Source organism: Arachis duranensis, chromosome 1 (assembly GCF_000817695.3).
Source record: "Arachis duranensis cultivar V14167 chromosome 1, aradu.V14167.gnm2.J7QH, whole genome shotgun sequence".
NCBI lineage: Eukaryota > Viridiplantae > Streptophyta > Magnoliopsida > Fabales > Fabaceae > Arachis > Arachis duranensis.
In genome coordinates, this window is record NC_029772.3 from 47,885,751 (window position 1) to 47,894,361 (window position 8,611).

Genomic DNA, 8,611 nt, shown 5'->3' on the forward strand with positions numbered 1-8,611 from the left:
AGCCAAATTTCATACTTCTAAGCCTCCGATCTCACCCCTTATGTCTCAAATCGTTATGATATGCCTTGCAATGGAAAATAAGCTAGGGAGTGCGGTAACTTGTGAATGAAGAAAGGGGAGAAATAATGATCAATGATGATCAAATATGATTACGGAGGATGGTAGTGGAAGTGCTTTATGTGCCATGAGCCGATGGACTGTATTTGTTAATAAATTGGCTGGATATGGATTGACTTATGAGCCGGATGACTGAGTTATTGCCGAGTTACGGTGGAGCCATTATTGAATTATGGCCGAGTATAATTGCATATATGCTTATAGAATGAGATGTGAATGTTGCACTTCCACTATATGAGATACGAGTTTCCCTAAGAGAAAGCAGTGGTTAGCCACCATGTGCTCCAGGTGGAGAGTCGATACTCTACTGACCCTATGTCGTAAGTGTGGCCGGACACTGTGAAAGTTCCGGATGAGCTCGCCCCCGTGAATATACACCAGTGAGGGTATTGGATATGAATTATGAATTATGAATTATATTGAGTATAACTCGAGTTGGGGATGCACGACAGAGGGACAGTCTAATGGTTAGCTACCAGGACTTGTCAGGTTGGCTTTATAACCGACAGATGAGACTCATCAGCCATTAGGACAAGCATACATCATATGCATATTATGTGAATTGTTTGAGATTGCCTATTTGAATACATATTACTTGCTAATTATCTAAATGCCGTATCTATTTCCTATTTGTATATCTCTTGTCTCATATAACCGTGTTTGCCATATTATACTCCTGCTGGTGGTTGGGAGGTCTGAAGGATTTGGAAAGGGAAGAATTAGTTAGACTGAAGATCTTTAGTCAGTTGCCAATTGTGGTTTAGCCTATTTATAAGTTTTGAATTATCTATTTGAAGTTCTAAGATTGCCTTTGGCTTTCCCTGGACATTACATGTTAGATATGTGAGCACTGTTACCATACTGAGAACCTCCGGTTCTCACCCATGTAGATTTTGTAGTTTTCATATGCAAGACGTGAGGCTTCTCACTGAAGCATGTTGGAGTCTTCTGGATTAGCGAAGATCCTTGGTTCTCGGGACTCTATTTTGGTTTATATGTTTTGCTTAGATACTTTTATCTCGACTAAATAATACATACTGTGATGACTCCTCTTAGAGGAGATTTTGGAGAATAGGTTTTCTGTATTTTTGTCCCTTTGGGTTTCCTTTGTGTTTATTGCTTTAGATATTCACATGTATATATTTCTATGCTTGTATCGGTTATCTTCACAAACAGATCTCAAGTTTTGATATTTATGTTTTTGGCACTCCTTTGTATATATGTAATCTCGCATTAGCTTATTTCTCATCCGTTACGTTACGTTATTGATCGGAGTGTTGCGCTTTTCAATTTACGATTTTGTTTTATCCCTTTTTCTTCAAAGGTTCCTAGTTATAAATGTTGTTTCCACTACTATGTATACTACATTTTTAAATTTTGAGGTCGTAATGCCTTGCCATCTCTGTATTATGACTTAAGAATAATACTCTGTATGGTAGGGTGTTACATTATGGTATTAGAGCAGTTCGTTCTTATAGAGCTTGAGGGACGGACTGACTATGCTTTTGTGCTTTCTCTGTATGTGTGTTATGTGCTATTAGGATATCTACTTGATATAATTGGCATAAACATTCATGAGCATGCATTTGGGAATTTGAAGTACTAAACTCCTGATAATGAGACTGATCAACTTAATATCGATTGTTTGGTGTGTATAGGAATCAAATGGCACCTCGTGGATGCGGTCGAGGTTGTGGGAGAGGTCGTACTAGTACTCAGGGACCGGAAGCTGATGAGTGGATAATTTATACGCTTTTTGTCATTATTTTTAGGTAGTTTTTAGTAGGATCTAGCTACTTTTTTGTATATTTTTATTAGTTTTTAAGCAAAATTCATATTTCTAAACTTTACTATGAGTTTGTGTGTTTTTCTGTGATTTCAGGTATTTTCTGGATGAAATTGAGGGACTTGAGCAAAAATCTGATTCAAAGGCTGAAAAAGGACTGATGATGTTGTTGGATTCTAACCTCCCTGCACTCGAACTGGATTTTTTGGAGCTACAGAAGTCTAAATGGTGCTCTCTCAATTGCATTGGAAAGTAAACATCCAGGACTTTCCAGCAATATATAATAGTCCATACTTTGCTCTAGTTTTGACGACGCAAACTGGCGTTTAAACGCCAACTTCCTACCCTATTCTGGCGTTAAACGCCAGAAACAGGTTATAAGCTAGAGTTAAACACCCAAAATAGGCTTCAAACTGGCGTTTAACTCCAAGAGAAGTCTCTACACATGAAAGCTTCAATGCTCAGCCCAAGCACACACCAAGTGGGCCCGAAAGTGAATTTTTGCACTTAGACTTATTTTCTGTAAACCTAGGCAACTAGTTTATTATAAATAGAACTTTTTATTATTGTTTTAGAGGTCTTTTTCCCTATTTTCGAATTCATATGCCGTTTGGGGAGGCTGGCCATTTGGCCTTGCCTAGACCTTGTACTTATGTATTTTCAACGGTGGAGTTTCTACACACTATAGATTAAGGTGTAGAGCTCTGTTGTTCCTCAAGTATCCATGCAAAGTACTACCATTTTCTATTCAATTCATGCTTATTCCTGTTCTAAGATATCCATTCGCACACAAGAACATGATGAATATGATGATTATGTGACGCTCATTATCATTCTCAACCTATGAACGCGTGCCTGACAAACACTCCCGTTCTACATGCAAATAAGCTTGAATGCATATCTCTTTGCCTTCTGGTTCACGATCAGAGTCTTCATGGTATAAGCTAGAATCAATTGGCAACATCCTTGAGATCCGGAATGTCTAAATATTATCTGTGGTATTCCAAGTAGGATATGGGATAGGATGACTGTGACGAGCTACAAACACGCAAGTGTTGGGCATAGTGACAGATGCAAAAGGATCAATGGATCTTATTCCAACATGAGTGAGAACCGACAGATGATTAGCCGTGCGGTGACAGCGCATTTGGACCATTTTCACTGAGAAGACGGACGGTAACCATTGACAACGGTGATCCCCCAACATACAGCTTGCCATAGAAAGGAGTATGAAGGATTGGATGAAGGCAGTAGGAAAGCGGAGATTCAGAAGGAACAACGCATCTCCATACGCTTATCTGAAATTCCCACCAATGAATTACATAAGTATCTCTATCTTTATTTTATGTTTATTTATCTTTTAATTATAAAAACTCCATAACCATTTGAATCTGCCTGACTGAGATTTACAAGATGACCATAGCTTGCTTTAAGCCGACAATCTCCGTGGGATCGACCCTTACTCACATAAGGTTTATTACTTGGACGACCCAGTGCACTTGCTGGTTAGTTGTGCGAAGTTGTAAAAAAGAGTTGAAATTACAATTGTGCGTACCAAGTTGTTGGCGCCATTGAGATCACAATTTCGTGTACCAGAAACCAACCCAAATAACTCGGTAGACTTTATGGTGGCGTTGGAGAACATGGCTGCTGCTATGCAAGCCACTGTAGAGGCTCTTGGGCAACAGATGAATACCCATGGCAATAACGGAGGTGGAGCTCAGGGCCCGATGACACTGGCAACCTTCTTGAAGGTTAATCCACCTAAGTTCAAGGGAACTACTAGCTCGACTGAAACCGATACCTGGTTTCAGGCTATGGAACGACCACTGCAAGCACAGGTGGTACCTGAAGGGCAGTGTGTTGAGTTTGCTGCCTATTTGCATACTGGAGAAGCATCGCATTGGTGGTAAGGAGTCCGACGTCTCCTGCAGCAGGGTGATGACTATATCACCTGGGATGCCTTCTGAAAGGACTTCTATAAGAAGTACTTTCCAACTTCTACCAGGACGGCCAAGGAACTTGAGTTGTTGCAGCTGAAGTAGTGTACTTTGTCCGTATCTGAGTATACTGACAAGTTTGAGGAGCTGTTCAGCTTTTTCCGTATGTGTCAGGGAACTCCGGGAGACTATGAGGAATGAAAGTGCATTAAGTATGAAGGAGGACTCCGGAGCGATATCTTCAGCTCACTGGGACCAATGGAGATCATAACTTTCTCAGAGTTGGTGAACAAAAGTAGGGTTGCTGAAGAGTGTGTGAAGAAGGCGGTTGAAGAGAGAGGAAGCCAGATGGGACCATTCCCACAGAACCGAGGGAAGAGATTTGCTCCTAGAGGTCCGTCTTTCAAGTGGAGAGGTTCTGGATCACACCAGACTCAGGGTCAGAACAATTTCAGAAGGTCCAACAACAACAACTTCCAGGGGAGGAAATTTGGGAAGCAGCCTCAGAACGAGCAAGCTTATGCTAGGTGCAGAAGTCACCATTCGGGAGCCCCGTGCAAGGCCGGGTGGGGCTTGTGCTATTCTTGTGGTAAGGCGGGACATAAAGTCACAAATTGTCCGGAGAAGCAAAAACAAGGTGCAGAGAAAGCACAGCAGACTGGTCGGATGTTCACCACCTCAGCCATAGGTGCTGAGGGATCCGAGACATTTATCCGAGGTAACTGTGAAATGGCTGGTCAAATTCGGGAGCAACACATTCATTCATTGCATTCAAAAAAGCTAGTGAGTTAGGATTGAAGATTGTAGTTTTAGGTTATGACCTAAAGGTGTATAATGCTACCCATGAAGCCATGGTGACTAGGCTAGAATGTTTGCAAGCTCCATTTAGGATCAAGCAACATGACTTTGTCCATAATTTGATTTTCTTGTCGATGATCGGTCTTGATCTTATCTTGGGATTGGACTGGTTATCTAAGAACCATTTCCTGCTCGATTATTCTGCAAAATCGATGAACTTTATGCCGGAAGATACAGAAGAACCATTGTATTGAATAGTTATTACTTGAACTCTATGATGGTGAATTGTTCCGGGACCGAATGTCAGGGTATCTTGTTATTAACTGCGGATGTTTCAGGTGATGATCAAAGATTAGAGCAAATTCCGATTGTGTAAGAGTTTCCGGAGGTATTTCTCGACAATATTGATGAATTTCCACCTAACCGAGAGGTTGAGTTTGCTATTGAGTTCGTGCCTGGGGCTGGACCAATCTCGAGCACTCCTTATAGGATGTCATCGCTAGAAATGGCCGAGCTAAAGTCTCAGTTGGAGGATCTGTTGGGTAAAAAACTTTATCCATGATAAACGTAATTTATCATGCCGATATAGAATTCAATAATGGATATAATCGTGAGTATAGTCTAATCGACATTCAAACTTTGCATCAAACAATCATACAATCTATAACCGAGAGTACTAGTCTCCCGAGTCGTCCTCCCTTGGAATTGCTAGAGAATGCATCTTATTGATTAGGAAGCCTTGTTATGATTCTTTGAAGTTTTAGCAAAATGGATGACAAACAATCAATTTTAGAAGACTTGGCCTAGGATCGGCATTAGAAATTCTATCCTTATAGTTTCTTCAATGATGATAACAATTAGGCCTTGCTTCATTTAGTTAACCCCTAGGTATAGAGGAAAGTCAAATGAGAATAGCTAACTTGAGTCACAAGTCCTAGTTTTACCCTAGGAAAATCTAACTTTAGTGCACTCCAAGTTAACTAGCATTTCCTAATTCCAAATCAACAATTGACATAAACTATTCAACTCTTTCTAATGGTCCAAACCTTATGCCAAGTAAGAAACTTTTACTCCATAACTAGTATTGGCATTTTATCAAACAATTGATGAGCAATGATGAAAGGCATAATAAGAATGAGAATGAATTAGAATTAAAAGTGCTTCAACACAAGAAATTAACAACAATCAACAAAGAACAACAATAGAAATGAACTTCTCAAGAAATTGATAAAATCCAAATCTACAAAGTTGAATCTAGGATTTATGAGAATTGAGCAATTACAAGCACTAATTGAGATTAGAGAAGAAGATCTATAACATGAACAAAGTAAATTGAGAAGAGAATTGCAATGGATCTCACCAAAGAGTGATTGAAAATTCAGAAAATGGATGAAGATGAACCCTAATGAGAGCTTGGAATTTCTCTCTCTACCCCAAGAGTGTAACTACCAATAACAAAAATATCTAGAACCATCTAAAAATGAACCAAAAGTCCCTTAACCCTTCAACCCCTGGTCTTCTTAAGCTCTTCCCGCCAAGGCACTTCCCCAAGATGGGATCTCCAACTGTCTCCACGCCCAGGTCACGTGACTCTTTAAAAAACCATATTCGAACATCGGCGCGCACGCGCAAAGCACGTGGGCGTGCCACTGGGGCATCTTGCAATGCGAGCGGAAGCGCAACGTACGCGTGCGCGCCACTAGGGATTATGGCTTAGCCGCTGCGCATGCCGGCTCATAGCTTGGCTTCCGACTTTGGCTTCTAGCTTTGCAATCCACGCGGGCGCGCCAAGTGCGCACACGTGCCCTTGCTAAAGTTCCCAAGGCTTCAATTTCTCATGCTCCCTTCCTTTGCACTCATTCCCCTTCTCTTTTCCGGTTCATCCTTGCCCTATATTCTGAAACCACTTAACACACAGGTCACGGCATCGAATGACACCAAGAGAGTATTAGAAATGTATCTAATTTAGTGCAAAATAAGCATGTTTTCATCCATGTGGCAAAAGTTAGGAAAGGAACACAAAGTCTTGTATTTTCATATGAAAAGCGTGTGGAATCATTGATAAAACCCCTGAAATCAATACAAGATAAACCCTCAAAATGGGGTTTATCAACCTCCCCACACTTAGATTCTAGCATGTCCTCATGCTTAGAGAAATGCACAAGAAACGCAAAAGACCGAAGGATCATAAAGGTAGAAGGCTCATGAGGTGCAACCTACTTACATGAATGCAACTACGACTAGTGCTACTATCTACCTGGTTAGGAACAAATCAACCTTCCTAAGCTACATGCAAGCATGTAGGGTACGATGGTAGCCAATATATGGGACTTACCAATTTTCAGGCATCAAGTGCAATATACGCAACTTTGCATGAAGAGTGCTCGTGGGAGCCAGGAATCATGGAATTGAGCATCGAACCCTCACCGGAAGTGTTTGCACTCTATTCGCTCAAGTGTCTAGGGTTGATTCTCTCAATTTTTCTCCTAATCATGCTTTCCAAGATTTGTTCTCCATCTAACAAGCAACATTTATTCCATGCATGCGTACAAATATCATGAGGTCTTATCTTTAGGTTGTAATGGGGCTAGGGTTAAGGTAGGATGCATTTTTGACTAAGTGAGCTTGAAATTTTTTTTTTGAATCCTTGATAAGCTTAGGCTCCCCACCTAGCCTATGACATCCTATACAATTTCAAAACTAACCTAACTACCTATTCTTCACTTTTCACATACTCATGTATCCCTTTTTCAATTCACAACACTTATGCATTGATGTTATTGAACTACACTTTGCTTTGGGGCATTTTGTCCCCTTTTGTTCCTTTCTTTTTCTTCTCTTTTTTTATATATATTTTTTTCTTTTTGTTGTTGTTAGCGTCAATGCATAAGGTTTATACATTTGATCAATACATGAGCATGTGCCCAATTACCAATATTCTCCAGAAAATATGAAACTACCCTTCTATTTACCCAATGTCCCAAGATTCCCACATTTGAATAATACCCACACACACTCGCCTAAGCTAATCAAGGATCCAAAGAGGGGTATTTATAGTTTTCCGCTTTAGGCTTGTAATGTGCTAACTTAAAGAACAAGTGGGTTAAGCGTAGGCTCAAATTCGGCTAACAAGGGGAGATAAAGGGTAAGGCTATTTGGTTAGTGAGCTAATGAAGTAATGGCCTCAATCATATAAATGCATGAATAACAAAGCAAGGATCACACTCATAGAGAGAAAACAATTTCACACAAGAAGGAGAGTGGGTGACTATAAGATGTAGCCACAAAACAAGGCTCAAAGCTCACTAGCTTGTGTTCTTAACTCAAAATCCATGTTCCAAAATACAATTCTTCAAGAAAGTTTGGCATCAAAATATTCAAAATTGGCAATGTCAAGGTTGCCCCAGAGTACTAGTTTCCTAAGAGAGTTTTCATTGTTCTAACCAAGTAGACTTATCATGCAAATGGTGTCAAAGAAACCTAGTCATGCAACCTATCCTAACTACAAAGGAGTTCAAAGAAAAAAGAAAAAAAAATTTATTCGGGCGTTACCTACGGAGATCGGTCGGCCGACCTCCCCACACTTAAAACCTAGCACGGTCCTCCGTGCTATAGGTGATGCGCAACGGGTGGCCGAGTCCCGAATGTCCTTCATCTCCGTTGTCAGCGCTATTTCCGCTTGAAGTCACGGTGGATGTGGAGATATCTGGTTCCTCCATAGGTGGGGTGACAATGATTAGAAGCTTCTTCACGTGAGCATATCGGCGCTGGTTATGCCTCTCATAACGGTCCAACTTCTTGTGAAGGTCTTCAAGGCGTTAGGTGGCTGATTTTTGTGGTGCGGATGATGTAGTGGTGTTGCGAGTTGAGTTGGTGACTTCCGGAGGCTTGAGGCACCTCTTGGTCGGAATAACATCACCCTCGACCGGGGTTGAGGTCCTCCTATCCTTAGCCTCTCGGTGGACACCGG